General features: G+C 50.9%; 1 protein-coding gene across 2 annotated transcripts in view; it reads left to right on the forward strand.

The window, feature by feature from the left end:
• The first annotated feature begins 265 nt into the window (after positions 1-265).
• The window catches only part of LOC129128793 (discoidin domain-containing receptor 2-like), a 65,331-nt gene continuing 50,189 nt past the window's right edge, over positions 266-15,407 (forward strand). For both annotated transcript variants that reach the window (XM_077189103.1, XM_054646326.2), the window contains exon 1: positions 266-379. The gene's annotated coding sequence lies outside the window, so the exon portion shown is untranslated. The remainder of the gene's footprint in view (positions 380-15,407) is intronic.

The following is a 15,407-nucleotide window of genomic DNA, read 5'->3' on the forward strand; positions in this document are numbered from 1 at the left end:
GACATGGACGCTCAGTCCTGCAGCACAGGGCACATGGGTGGCAGTGCTGGTAGCTCACAGTCCTGGCACTCGGGGGACATGGAAGGACTCTGATGCACAGGGGAGATGAAAGGACTCTGATGCACAAGGACACACGCGGGTGCCCAGCCCGGCGCTCGGGGCACACGGAAGGGCTCCAAGGCCCAAGGCACCGGCGGGTGCCTGGCCCGGCCCCGCCGCGCTCCCGCCCCGCTGTCCCGTTGCCGTAGCGACGCCTCCCGGCGGCCCCGGCCCGGCGCGGCCGCTTTAAGAGCGCGGCGCCCGCGGCCGCCCCCGCCCGCCCGCCCGCCGGAAGGGGCCGCGAGCCCGCGCCGCCGCCGCCCGGCCTGCCCTGCCCCAGGTAAGCGCCGGGGCCGCCCCGCCCTGCCCGGCTCCCAGCGCGGCTCCCGGCCCGGCTTCCCGCGGGACGGAGCGGGGGCGGCGCGGCCGCTGCGGTCCCGCCGCGGTCGGAGCGCGGGGCCGCCCCCGGGGCGCCGCTCGCTGGAGCCCCGCGGGGCTCCCGGTGTGCCGAGGGTACCGCGGAGCCGCTGCGGGGCTCGGTGGGTGCCGGGGCGGTGCCCCCGCAGGGCCGGGAGGGGCCGGGCCGAGCTCCCCGGGTGCCCCGGGCTGTGGGCGGCCGCGCCGGGCTCGGTCCCCGCGGAGCCCCCGAAGCTGTGGGGGCGCTGCCCGGGACCGCGCGGGGCTCAGGCGGGGATGTGCCCGGGAGCCCCGCGAAGAAAAGCGAGAGCCGGGGCTTTGTTCGGCCTCTCCGCCCCGGCCGGGGGTTCCCGGCGGGGTGCGGGTCCCCCCGGCCCTCTGCGGCCCTTCCCGCCGGTGCTTTCGGGTCCCGCAGCCGGAGCCGCGCCCGGGCCGGTTCCGCTGCCCCGCCGGCGGTGCTGGGGCCGTGCGCGGTGCGATGGAACCGCGGTGCGGGCGGGTTTGTTCGGCTCGGGTCCCGCGATCTGCCTCTTCCTCACAACTTTGAGAGTTGGGCACTCGTGCTGCCTCATGGCTCGTTTGCCTGGGGTTTTGCTCCCTGTGAGAAAAAGAGCTTTCCATTTTTCTATTCCTTAAGCAGACCTCTGTGTGGAAACTTTGGTTTAAAAACTTTATTGTAGCCTTTTGTTGGTTTATGCCACTGCTTGTTCCTTGGTGTGTTTCCCCATCCATTTTTTTTGTGTGGGATGTGCTGCTCCTTTGGCTGCTCTGCCTTCTAAATACTCTTTAATGGAGATGTAAGATGGGGAAAAGATAAAATATGAGAATCCGGGACTGTTTTGTGTCAGCTTCTCTAATTGAAATGTTGTAAGCCAAAGGGGAAAGAAAAGAAAAAGTGATCAAGTGGAGCTCAGGGCACTGTGCTTTGTTGGAGGCAGAGAGGAAAACTTAAGAGGGAATGACTGAGATTTTGTTTCACTTTATTTCTCTTCTTTTGAGGCTGAAAGATAAACAAGCATTTTGAAATGCTTTGGTTTAAAATGCCGAGCTCTTCATTTTCTCTTCAGCTGACTCCATTAAAAAAAAAATCTTTTAAAAAAAAAGTAGAAGCAGCTCTGCAGTTGCAGAGCCAGCAGCAGTGGTGTGTGTGGGCAGAGGCCTTGCTGCTCTTCCATCAGCCGTCCCTGCCTTGTCTCTGTGGACTATAAAATTAGAAAGGCTCCGATGTCCATTCAGTCTGATGTCTGGGTAATGTGGGCTGTGGAAATCAAGAGGAGCTCTCTGTGAATTAACTGCTGTGCTGCTCATGGCTTGCTCAGCCTGTGGGTTCTGGCCTCTGGTGTATAATTAGGAAAGTAATTGTATTTTAAGAAGCCCTAAATCTATTATCCAGGTGTGTGCTTGTCCCCTGGGCAGGTATCAGGTGGTGTGAGCTTTCTTTTGCTGCTGATCTCTATCCTTCTGATGGTCACAAGCTGCAGGCTGACATTTGCAGCATCTTAGAACCACTGAGTTTGAGTTGGAAAGGATCTTTGAAGCTCTTCTAGTCCAACCCTCCTGCAGTGAGTAGGAATATATTCAACAGTCCCAGGTTGCTCCAAGCCCTGTCCAGCCTGGCCTTGGACAATTCCAGGGATGGGGCAGCCACAGCTTCTCTGGGCAACCAGGGCTCCTCCACCCTCATTTCAAAAAACCTGATTTCTCATATCTAGTGTACATTAGAATCTTTACCCCATGTCCCACTTAACTTAAAAACTTCAAAACTTCCAAGAGCGAGACCTGAGGCTCCCTGTGCTTTTCCTCCCCTGGAAATGGCCCAGGTCATCTCCTCTTTCCCCAGAGCTGTCTCCTTGCCTGTCCTAGGAGTTTTTGCCTTTCCAATTCCAGTCACTGTCCGGGAAGGCTTTTATTTGCTGCATCTTTCCTGAATTTGCTTTATGTGCACACTGAGAAGCCTGGCCATGGAGAGCACAGGTCTGTGGTGAGGGATGGAGAGCCAAGAACAACTCCAACTGGCTGTAATTGAAAACTGTCAGCTCTGCAGCAAAGGAGGATGTTCAAAGCATGTGGCTCCTCGGATAACACCGAGTGGGGAATTGGATCTTCAGTTCTAAAGAAAGTCAGAATGCCCAAATCCTGGGGAGTTCTGCTGGGGAGCTCAAAGGTGAGATGTCATAGGGCTCTGGATGGATTTCCTTCAGAGGTGCTCCTGTGGTTGCTGTTCTGGAGATGTCCTAAAGTGACTTAGAATATCCAAGCCATGGTGTCTTGGAGAAGTCTGCTTGTTCCAGGTGTCTTGCCCTTCCTTCCCTTCAGGGTGGCTGTTTCCTGGGGAGGTTGGGTGCAGTGGGGGTCTGTGCCCTGCAGCGGCCAGCAGGAGGTTTTTTGGGGCGGCCAGCAGGAGGTTTTTTGGGGCGGCCAGCAGGAGGTTTTTTGGGGCGGCCAGCGGGAGGTTTTTGGGGCGGCCAGCAGAAGGTTTTTGGGGCGGCCAGCAGGAGGTTTTTTGGGGCGGCCAGCAGGAGGTTTTTTGGGGCGGCCAGCAGGAGGTTTTTTGGGGCGGCCAGCAGGAGGTTTTTGGGGTGGCCAGCAGAAGGTTTTTGGGTCACAGGACAGCAGTGTGCCTGCCCAGGTGTCAGGTGTTTAAGGAAACTCCTGGCTGGGCTGAGGCAGCACAGGGCAGGTGGGGCATAGGGGAGAAGCCAGGAGGAGGTTGGAATTTGGGAGAGAGGCAGTTCTAACAGGGAGCAAACGCTCCCCATGGCAGTAAACAGCACAGAATAGCTGATTCTGCCCAGTGTGGGTGAACTTTGTGCAGTTCCTCCAAGAGCTTGTGGGTGAAATTCCCTGTTTCATCCCCCAGTGTGCTGCCATCCTCCTGGGCTGTTGTATCTGCTGGTGTTTGCCAGACATTGCCTAAACTGCTCTTAAACTGCAGCTGTTTTTGCAGGTTCCCAGTTACTGCACAGTTGTTCTTACTGTGTTTATTTTAGTGGTTATAAACTGATTTTTAAAAAGGACTTGGAACTTGAGCTGGAAAGTCTCCTTTTTCTTCTTCTTTCATGATTTGGTTGAGGAGCTGCACCAGAGGAGCCAGCAGCTGAGCCCTTCAGTATTACCCCCCTCCCTTTATACTTTGCATTTTCTGAGCTGTGTTTTTCTAGGAATTGGGGGCAGTTGTCCTGTACCTTGATTTTAGTAGTGGACATCAGGTTGGGGTTGGGGTGAGGGGAATGTCTGCTCTTAATTTGGTAAAATTAGAAATTTGGCTGGGGAGTAAAAGGCTTGAAGGAGACTTTTTTTCCTCATAACATTTTGTTTAGCCTGAATGTTTGCAGTCAGAGCGATGCATTTCTTAAAGACACAGAAAGCATAAAGCTTTTTCAAAGCAGTTATTTTAAATTGCTGTGAGCTTCACAGTGTCATTTGGAGCTAGAAGGTGCCACCATTGACCAAAAAAGTTGCAGCATCACTGTGATCCTGCATTGTCCAGGGCTAAATCTCTCACCCTGATTTGCACAGCAGCTTCAACAACTACATGCTGAGGTGTTCCTAATTCTTATATACAGTAAATTCTTTGCAGAAGTTACTTTATGTATATAAAGTAGCTTTTGTAAGGATGCAAAGTGAGGGAGAACCCAGTGTGATTAACTTTTCCCTCTGCTCTCATGTTAATAAATATGTGTTGCCTGATCTTTGTTGCCTTCTGTTTGTTTCAGAGCAGTTACTTCTGCAAGTGTAATTGAAAATAGGTGCTGCAAGTGGTGAATAATCATTTCACTTGGAATAATCCCCAGCTGCAAAGAGCCAGGGGCTCAGTGCTTCAGATCTCCTTTGTTAGACACAGGCTGCCTTTCCCCCCTTCCTCCTGTGTTCGTGCTGAACACTAAACAGTGATTTCTATGCAAGAATTTTAAGGAAAGTCTTTCAAAGCACTTGAATGACCAGCGAGGGGCAGCTGGGACAGGGTTGCCTGGGAGATGCTGCTGGGAGCAGCTGAGGCAGGGTGTGACAGCCTGGAAGGAAGTGAAGAAGGCAGGATGCTGCTCTGATCTTCCCTCCCTCCCTGCTGAGTGTGAGAGAGTGCTGGTCCTGCTTCTGGGAGCTCAGGGGATGCAAATGTGACCGAGTGTGTGAGCACAGGACTCATTCTGCTCACCACAGGGCCCTGGAGAGCCAAACTGGGAGTGCAGCTGGGAATCTGATGCTGTGCTTTGTCCTACACTCTGCAGTGCTGCTTCCTCAGGGCTTTCACTGGGCAGGAAAAGGTGTTGCCAGCTGGGCATGTTGTAGCACAGGGAGCATGGAGGGCTCCTGCAGCATCTCCAGAAACTCTGGTAAAATTCTGTTACATCACTTTGAGCAATCTCAGGACAAAGCTGGCATTCCAGGGAGTTTACTGCTTGTTCCTTACTCCTCTGCAGAGCTCACACTGTACTGGTTATTCCTGTCGTCTGGTGCATGTCTTGGGTCCCTGTGAGGACTGTGAGGAAATGCTGAAATACACGTCCAGAAATTCAGAAGATATTCTGGTTTACACATTGAGATGATCACTGTTGCATGTTTAATGAATTGCTTTTCTGGATGCTGCTCAGCTTGCAGCTCTGAGTTTGTCCTTGCACTCTTTCAGTGCCTGCTTGAGATGAGTTTTGCTTGAAAATGTGAGTGTTTTCAGGCTGTGGACAATGCAAATAGGATGCTGCAGTTAGGTGTTGGCTAACTGTCCTGTCTGGAGTTGTGTGGGAGGAGAAATGGTTTCTTGGTTGTCTGACCCCAATGGGGAGAAGAGCAGCTGGGGTTTAACAAAGTGGTTAAAATCATATAGGCCCCCAAATCCTCCAGAGGCTTCTCTCCTTTCCTAGAAGCTTCCTTTAACAAGCTGATTTCTCAGGCTGATTGCTTGCAGATGAGATCATGCAGTGTGTTTTGCAGGGAAAGAATCTGAACTTCGACTGGTGAGCCAGAAAGTTTTAACACGCGAGTCACATGCCCGGTGTCCTCATGGCACACACGGAGCCCCAGAGGCTGTGACAGGGCCAGCTCAGGGTGGCTTTGTGCTGCAACAGGAGCTTTCTGAGCACACACAATACCCAGGGATGCTCCCAAGTGCTGGGGCTTGCTGCTTGGACAGCAACAGGAGATGATGGCAAGGAAGTATTTCATCTTTCCTGAGCTCTGTTTCTCTCTTTAGTGTGTGTGGGGTTGGGATAAGCCCAAGTGAGGGAAGGCTTTCATCTGCCTTAATTCCACAGACGTTTTGCTGCTGGCTTCAGCAAAGGAATTTATGTAGAATTGATGGTGTTTTTTCTGTTAATGCATGAGAACATTCTGAACAGGGAAGACTTGATGGTGGTGTTCTGCTGCAGAGGATCCCAGCAATCTCTGCTCTCACTCTCAGAAGGGATGCTGGTTTCCATTCCTCTTGATGGCAACTGGGTTACTCTTCCAAAATAATCACAGCCATCATTTGAGAGTATTGAAAGTTAAGCTAAGCTGTTCTGAGGTGGTGTTGGGTGGTGTTCCCAGCATAGGGAACTTTTGTTGCCAGTAGCTTTAAAGTACAACCTGTTCTCACAGGCAAGGTAGGAAGGTGCCTTTCTGATGCCAGTGCCTCTTTGTGCCTAAAATAATTTCTTGCCAATCACAAAGGCATTAATTATGCAAAAATGGATTGGGGGTGGGTGGAGTTTTTATTGGCTGCAGAAGTAGGAGCCAAAGAGCCACTTGATCCCAATCTCTAAAAAAAATTAACAATGGAGTCAGACTGGGAGGGGAAAGCTTCAAATCCCAAACTTTAAATCTATCAGCGTTTTATGCAACTTGAAGACAGGAATGCATAAGGCAAGATGCAGTGTTAAAACCTCTTACTACTCCATAGCCATGTTGTGCCTGTAGTCTCCTCTCAGTCACTCCTGTGAGCTTTCTTTTTGAAACAAATAATTGAAAGTAGAATTTACAGATCAGCATAGGCTTCCTGGTATTTTTCCCCCTGTTGCTTAAGCATGTTTGTTCCATAGGAGTTTATCAGGAGCTTCTTCCAATGTTTAATTTCACACAGGTAGAAAGTCAAGCATGTGAAAGTGAAAAACTCCTGTATGTAGATTATCAAACTTCATTTGTCTTACTTGAGAGTGTGTACTAATGCACGTACTACATACACTAAAGATCTGCTTTTTATGAGGTATTATTTTATTCTTTAGCTAAAATAGTTGTGAACACAAGTTGCTTTGGTTCCATGCCCTTACTAGCTACCTTCCTTTTTTTGATGGAAAGGACTGGTAGAACATTTGTTGCTCTGATGGATGGCAGTGAGGTTGTATATTTTTTGTAGCAGCTCAACCATTTCACCCTTCACTCTGCTCCTGGATGGGATCCTGCTGGGTCTGTCCTCCTGCAGCCTGGCTGATGGTCATCCCAGACCTGGCAGGGTACATGTGGGAGGTGATGATCTGTACTCTGAAAAGTGCTGCCTAAACCTTGTTTTGTCCATGAAGCTTCAAGTGTGGAGCTGTTAGAACCCCAGCCCACTCAGAGCTAATGCTTGCAGAATGCATGACCAAGGAATTAAACTGGGTGGAGTCATTCCAAAGTTTGGATTTGGGGCCTGTCTTCTCCTAATGCAGCAGCTTTGGGTGTTTGCTTGGAAGTGCTCCCAGCGTGGATGATGCTCTCCTGACCTGATGTGACTTTTCTTTCTTGATGTTTGGGTGCTCTGCCCAAATCTGTCTGCATAGCTCTGCAGTGCAGAGCTGTGGTGAGCAATGAACCTGGAACAAGTCAGCTCCTGTCAGGAGATGGCACGGGGCTGATCAGCTCCTGTGTGCCCGGGGGGAAGGGGGGAGGAGGGACAGACAAACACAGTAAACAGTTGTGTTTCTTCCCCAGGACTGTCCTGTGTCCCGAGGCTGCCAGCTGCAGTTTGGAGGCCAGAGGAATAGGGCGGGGTATTTTCTTCCAACCAGATGAATTCAGTGCTGTGAAAATGAGGAATTAGTTCAGTTTCTCTGGGAATAGCATTTAAGGTGTTAAAATGTCCCACCCATCAGTAACGAAGAGCTGCTCAAGAACAAGCAAATACAGAGATGGAGCCTGCAGAGCACACTGCCTTTGCAGCTCTTATTTTCCCTTGAAGAATGAGAGTCTGGGCATGATTTTGTTGCAGTTATCGTTTAGTCGTGGTGTCCCTCATTTGTGTTACCCTCCCATGGGGAAGGCTAAAGTAGCAAAGTGTCAGGTTTTGTTGTCCATCTCAATTACTGTTATGTTATTTCACTTGTGCTTGTTTGTTTCTGCCTATCAAAAGGTAAAAAAAAAAAAAATTAAATAATTAAATACTGTAGCAGAAATAGCTGGAGTATCAGTATTCTCCAATAGGAAGATGTCAGCCTATGATGACTCCTTCCACTGAGCTCAGCCTGTTTCTGCTGCTCCTGACAAGCTGTCATCTCTTCATGCTGGGTAATGTGATCTTCCAGGAATGTTTATCTTTCATTTCTGCATTTGTAGTGGAGATGAGCTGGGGGTGCTGGGAATGTGCCTCCAATGCCCTGTTGCTGTTTGTGCTGAGGTGCTGCCCCTGTGCTGCTGAGGGCAACAGATCAGACCAGCAGAGCTGCCATACAGAGCTCCCTCACTTTTCCCTGAGTGAAGGTCCCAATGCTGTGAATTCATCCTGTGGACTTTTTGTTTTTAAGTATTTTAAGTGTTTTGCATTTCTCTGGATTGTGATGGATATTACTCCAATAACTTCACAAAGTGTCCTTCTTCTTTCCATGGGTTTGATGCCTTCTGTCTGCATACTTGGCTAGCAGCAGTCTTATGTTTCTTTTATGTTCTGGGGCAACCTGGACAGGGCTTTTTACATTTAGAAAATGAGCTTTGCTGGCCAGTGTCATGTGTGGATACCATGGGTGAACATCTGGAAGGAGCAGCACTGATGGCAGTTCCTCTGCTGACCAGCAACCCTCTTTCATCTCAGTGCCAGCAGCTGCTTCCCCATCACCCTCCAGACTGCACTTCATGTAGACACTCTGCCTTCTTCCCAAGGACTGAACCCACCCATCAGTGTGGTTCAGCCTCTGCTACGGCATTTTTTGGCCTTCTCCCAGCACTGGAAGGACACCAAATAGCAGCAGTACTGTTGAGACCTCCCTAGAGTAAAGACTTATAGTGGGAAATGAATTTTCTAGTTGTTTCTAATGTCTTGAGAGCTATTGGCTGTCTGGCTTTTAATCTGTATTCCTGGATTATTGCAGACTATTATGTTTCAATGCATGGCTGCAGTTAAATTTCCAAAAAGGCCTCTCTTGTGGTGGATGTTAATTGGTGCAAGGGCAGTGACGCAGTGTGCTGACCCTGTTTGAGACCCATGCAGTACATCAAGGCTCAGATCCTGGCACTCAGTACTCCTGCCAGGACAGAATTAGCCCTCATTGTGTCAGTGCTGACATCTCTGCTAACCAAGCTTTTAATATTATCTAGAAGGATTACTCCAGAGAAACTCGATGCAAGCCTTCCTTGCTGGCAGTAATTACTCTGCCTCTTCTCATTTGCTGCCACAGAATGATGGAAGCACTGGATGAAAGGATATCTGGAGGGCTCTGGCCTGACCTCCTGCTTGAAGTGGGACTGTCTCCAGCATGTGAGTGATCAGCTCAGCCATGGCTTTGTCTGGCCAAGTCTTGAACATGTTGGGGATGGAGCAGGGTATCACACCAGATTAGCTTTTGTTTGCTTTTGCTTGGAAATTATACCTAGTGAACCACCTTGGAGAGTGGGTTATGCATTTAGGTTGGAATGACCTCATCCTGCAGGTTTGAAAACATTTGAGTGAGCTGTGGGAAATGTCCCAGTAGGGTTAATGTAATGTGTAATGGATCTGAATCCTGTTCTGTGCCAACATGGGGAACATGAGCAGACCCTCGTGCTGTTTCTGAGGAAAAGGCAGGGATGCTGTCAGCTGGTTTTCCTGTGTTTGCATGGGGAATTGCAGGTAGAACAGTGCCTGTAGGACATGTCCTGTTGCTGCAATGAGCTCATGGGTGTTTTCCCATTGGAATTCTGTTTGTCAGGAAGCACAGGATGAGCACCCCTGAGCATCCCTTGCCCCAGGGCCGAGTGTGGGATCAATGCTGCCCACACTGAGACCACACATGCACAAGGCACACAGTTGCCTTTTATCCACCCTCCTCAGCCCCTTGCCATTGGAGGGAGAGGATTTTCCCCAGAGTCTGCTGCATTTATTTCAGAAAAGCTCCCATGAGATGAGTGTGTGCACATCTGAGTTACCCATCGTGGTCCTGCCTGTTAAAGGGAGCAGAACAGCTATCTACATCTGAGGAGCAGCATGCCTTCCAACTGGGCACGAGCTTCTGGACACAGTGGGTGTCCAGGGATGGCACATAGGCCAGACCAGGCCTGCTGCTGTGGCTGGGCTGGATTTCTTCAGACAGAACTGTGGATTGCAACACCCGTCGTGCTTGCTCGGGCCAGGAAGCCTTGCTTGGAAGGGAAATGGCTGAGGTGGAAATTGCTGCTGAGGAGGTGGAAGCTTCCCTAGCCAAGGCCTCTTTGTTAGGCTCAGCTCTGGATCCCTGGGCTATGCATCCCCTTTTGCAACAGGAATTATATGAATGCTTCATGGGCACTGAAAAGGAGAGCTCCTGTGGTCTGGTCCTGATGTTGGCACTGCCATCTGCTCTGCAGATTTGTGTTGTGTTCCTGTTGGAGTGCAAACCAGTCCTTGTGTAGGATGAATCTGGTATTGTGAGTGAGCAGCAGTGTCCTTGGGTGGGTTACAAATCCTCACTTGCTATGGGGCCCTTTGGTATCTTGCACGTCTGAACTGCTCCTGTCTTTTGTTTCCATGCCAGAAAGGGCAGCCAGAAAGGCTGGGAGCACGGGCTTGTGCATGCTCTGGTTATTTGAAGATGAGGGTCCTTGCTGAGGAATCACAGACATGTGGGGATCACTGTTGTCAGCTGCTCTCCATGTGCTCACTCTGTCCAAAGTGCAGAGGTCAGGTTTGGGGTTGTGTGGCCAGAGGGTCCTGGAGCAGCAGCTGTAAAGGGCTGCAGGGGGGTCAGTGACAGGCTGATGCTGGCTGGCAGCTCTTTTGTTACCACCAGTTTTTCCATGCACCACTTGTTTTTGCAGAGCTGTGTGTGCTGCAGGGCAGGAGCTGGAGTGGCATTGCTGCCATGAGCTGAGCTCTGCCTGTTCCATGGTTCAGTTGGGTTGGTGTCCCTTGCTGGAAAATCACATGGCTGATGCTGCATCTCTCCCTTCCCTCGTGCTGTTCCTCCTTGATGAAGCTTACAGCCAGTGCTTATGGTTTGCTTTGGTTTTTCTGCTGTTTTCCACGTGTCTGCAATAAAACCTCTGGTGAAGGATGCTGATTAGCTTTTCTCTTGAGCTGGATGTGCAATCACTACTCAGACATTGGCCTCCTCAGATCCCCATAGCTTGTAGTTTTGAGATGTGATATAACAATACAGATTTATCTGGGAAACTTCTGGGAGAGAGATGTGGGGAAGTATCACTGTAAAAGAGACAGCTGGACTTTGTCCCCAGCAGTCCCAGGACCTGTGTAGCTCTGCTTGTCCGAACACCCTACACCATGTCCTTGCTCCAAACTCCTGACAGGGATGATGGGCAGCAAGAGCTGCCTGCTGCCCTGGTGGGGAAGAACATGTGAAGGATAACACTCAGGATGTTAGATACTAGTGCTTCAAGAAGAAAGGCCAGCTTTGAAAGAGGCCATGCTGAATATACCAGCTGCTTCCAGGGATTAGGGGTCAAAACCCCAGAGCTTTTTTATGGGAGTTGAGCCCTTCCTTGGTGTGGCAGTGATCCTCATCTGCTGCAGGACGCCAGAGGGGTTTTGGCTCAACAAGCAGACAAGAGAAAGGCTGGAGATGTCCTGCTTGGGCTGGTCCTGGTGTCCAGGGATAGGGAGGGATGTCTGTTTGCACATAATGGTTTTCTCTGCCCCTTTCCCGTGGTTGCATCAGCGGTGATGGCCAGGGGGTGTTTACAAGTGCTGAGCACTGCTCTGTGCCAGCAGCTCTGTGCTCTGGGTGACGTGTGCTCTGGGCCTTTGTCACTGCAGCAACTGAGGCTGAGCTGAGCTCACTGTCCTGCTTCTGACCTGGGCTTACCCCTCCTCACCCTCACCTTTGGGGCAGCCCATGATGGGGACCCTGTTGTTTAAACAGGGCAAATGGGAGGCTGCTCCTGTTTGGAGCTTTCCTGGTAATGTTGAACTCTGAGAGAGATTTTTGGAGCTGGGGAAGAGTTGTTGTTCCTCTGTTGCCAACTCCCCAGCCCTTCTGGCTCCTGGGAGAGGGAGCTGTGGTGGCATGAGGCCTCTGCTTCTGAGTCCCAGCAGGACAGGCCCTTGCTGAGCAGCTGCCTGTGTGCCCAGAGAGAGAGAGAGAGCTTGGCACAGCTGCAGAACTTCGTCAGCTGGGGACATGGCAAGGTATCTGTCCCATGGCTGGGCCAGAGGTTGTCCTGGTGATTTGGGAAGTGACTGAGAGGTAAAGAAGTTCTGCTCTGGTACTTGCCCTCTTGAGGACCCTGATCATCTCCCTTCAGAGCAAGAAATCTCCCTTGGCATGGGGTGGGTGGAATGTGGTGGAAGGTAAGTGCTCCCCTTGGAGCCCTTGTTTTGCACCCCTTGGGAAGGGTGTGTCCCACATCAGGTGTCTGTAATGTCACCACATGCTCTGTCTTGTCAGCTCTGAGCCTCCTGGTACCCTGCAGAGCAGCTCTAGTCAGCACCTGGTGTGTGGAGGTGGTTTGTCAGTATTTCTTGGAAGATGTCATATCTTAAACTTGCCTTCCTCATCATGCCAAGCTCTGCCCCACTTCTCTCTTTCCCAGGTTTATGGCTGGAAGTGGGTTTCTTTGCAGTGGGAGGATGATTGCAGCAGAGCTGGGCTGAGCAGATATTTCATGGGGTAGTGGGAGTGAACACATTCACTCTGGGTAAAGACAGGACAGGGCTGCAGGGTGTAAACAGAGCACTTTCACAGCAGGCTTCTGTGTTCCATCAAAAGTTCCTGGAAAGGTGAAGGCAGGAGTTGGCTTTCACCACCTCTCACTGAAAGAATAAAAACCTTTAACACTGTGCAGGTCCAGCCTTTGTAGTGGGGCTGTCCTGTGTTCCTCAGCTGTGTCTGTGTTTAGCCCAAGGCCACTTGGGTGCTGTCCTGGTGCTGTGTGACAGGAGCTGTTGGTGCTCACAGCATCACCAGCTCCTGCTGGAGCCCGCCTGGGATAAGGCAGGTGCAGGTCCTGCCACAGCTGGGCTGGGTGGGAGGCAGGGAGTGTAAGGCCCATGGAGCAGAGCCCCTGGGCAGGGACAGGAGGTTTTGTGGACCTGTTGTGCTGCTGCTGCAGGGGAGACCTGCCAGAAGAAGCTCTTGGGTGCTGTTTGACGTTCCTTATTCTTGCTTGGATGTGTGTTCCCATATCACTGTTGGTAACTGGGAAGTTGTCTGGTGCAGGTCTCCTGTGCATCTCCACAGTGGGATTTTGTCCCTTTTCCTCTGCAGGAGCCTTGTGCTGGGAGCAGAGGAGGGATCTCCTCAGGTGTTCAAGGCCATCAGTGTGGCTTGAGCTCTTGGTGTAGCTGCCTTCACCTCAGTGTTAACATAATTACAGGTGGTGGTCACTCATTTCTCCCAGTGCCACCTGACTGGGGGTGGCTGGGGGTCAGCAAAAGGCAACTTCCCCATCCCAATGTGATCAGCTCACCAGTTCATCACCCACAAATTCCTAATTCCTGCTTTGCTGCTCAGCATAGCAGGTTATTTTTAAGCACTGGGAGGAAAAAAAAAAAGGAGGCCCTTTCAAGTCATTATTTCATGTTTTGTCAATTCACCTCTTATCTCTTGGAATGTGTTTGGAATACTTCTGGGATTTATATTATCATATAGATGCCTTAAACCCAACAAATTTGGCCTGCACTGGGATAAACAAGCTTTTGTGTCTAAATTTGTATGTGGAATTTAGTATGTGCTAATGGGTCTTCATCTGTTAATTGGATGGATCTTTTCCAAGGCCAAACAGAATCTGTTGGAGAAACAATCACGATGCCAGCTCTGGCCTGAGCTGAGTCCTGCTCCTTTCTGCTCCCTCACTGTTCAGGAACCTGCTTGTGCTGAGGAAAGCTGTCCTGTGCACAACCAAAACAGGGTCTGCTGATGTTATTCCTGGTCCTTTGAGAAGATGACTTAGTGGTCACATGTGCTGCTATGAGGTCGTTAGGAAGTCTCTCAAATACCCAATTTGAGAAGCAATGATGCTATTGCAGAAATATGCTCCCTCTGCGATGTGAGATGCAAAACTCTCCCAAGCACTTGAGTTTGTAATAGCTCTGAGTGGGATCTGTTATTGTGCATATTTGGGCTCATTCCAGTTAAAAAAAAAAGACTGTTTTCTGCTTTGCTTTATCCCTCGATTGATTAGTGGATGTGTACTGTGGGATCGAGTTACATCTCAGAGGGCATCCAGCAGAGAGCCTTTTTCTGTGCTGAACTGCTCAAGTGAGTCTGACTGCAAGCTCAGCAGTTTTCCAGCAGCGTTTTGTGCCTCCACAGCAATGTCCTTCCCCTGGGAAAGGAGCTCCTCAGATCTGTTTGTGAGTTGAGCCGTTGCTCTTCCCAGCACCACAGGGAAATTGGGAGCTTTTTCTAAGCCCTTGATGTTTGTGTGATATGCATCTGCTTTGATGCTTTTATTGATGCCACTCCTGGACTCCCTGTTTCTGGATGTCCAGCATTTCCTGCTGCCACAATCTGCCCTGTATCCTGCAAAGGGAATTGTTTGGTCCCAGTTTACCCCAGGGGCCTGTATCCAGCTTGGTTCCCATGTCCCACTGTGTCCTCAGGGCAGCCATCCTTGTTTTGGGAGGAGAGTGCCTTGGAGGGCATTATCAGAATGAGTAACACCCCTTTGGAGCAGGCAGAAAGGGATCTGATATCTTCCCACATGCACCCTACTGCTGCTCATGTCCCAGCCATCCAGGAGCCTTAGGGACTGTCCCATCCCTCTGTGCTAATTAACTCACTGATGCATGGAAAAATTACCACGGGGGAAAAGGAAAAGAGTTTTCTGTTCTCAGACCAGAGGTGGGTTGTGTGGTTGGGATGAGCTAGGGAGGAAAATGGGAGCAAGGTGGCACCTGACTGCATCTTCCAGTTGGGACTTAGTGTGGGCACAGTTGTGCTTCATGTCTGCTTCCTTTCTTGCTTTGGGATACCAAAATACCTGCTGCTCTGTTGAGGTCCTTTCTTGCTTTGGGATACCAAAATACCTGCTGCTCTGTTGAGGTCCTTTCTTGCTTTGGGATACCCAAAATACCTGCTGCTCTGTTGAGGTCCTTTCTTGCTTTGGGATACCCAAAATACCTGCTGCTCTGTTGAGGTCCTTTCTTGCTTTGGGATACCCAAAATACCTGCTGCTCTGTTGAGGTCCTTTCTTGCTTTGGGGTACCCAAATACCTGCTGCTCTGTTGAGGCTTTGCTGGGGTTCCTGCTGGAAGCTGACGGAGCCTGTGGGGTCCTGCAGGATGGCTGCTGTCCCCTCTTCACCCTCCTGCTGTGGAGTCCCTGTGAGTGCTGTGCAGTTCTGGCATCACTTCCCAGCCCTGCCCTGCTGGCCCTGGGAGGAGTCCTACCCCTGCCAGGTGTGAGAGAGAGACATTGCAGCCCTTCCCTTGCTGAGCAGCTCCCTCTCTGCAGGCAGGCTGGCACCTGCATTTCCCAGCTGGCAGGGTCAGCACATTCCTGCTGCTCTCTGCTCTCCTGTGCTGCTGTGCTTCCTGCTGGGGTTGTACCCAGTGCCCTCAGAGGTTCCTCTCAAGCCCCAGTGCCCTTCTCAGCCATGTCAGCGTGTCCCCATCCTGCTGTGCCCCCATGGCTCTCCAGTGGCCGGGGCAGTGCCCA

The sequence above is a fragment of the Agelaius phoeniceus genome, chromosome 21 (assembly GCF_051311805.1).
Source record: "Agelaius phoeniceus isolate bAgePho1 chromosome 21, bAgePho1.hap1, whole genome shotgun sequence".
Taxonomy (NCBI): Eukaryota; Metazoa; Chordata; class Aves; order Passeriformes; family Icteridae; genus Agelaius; species Agelaius phoeniceus.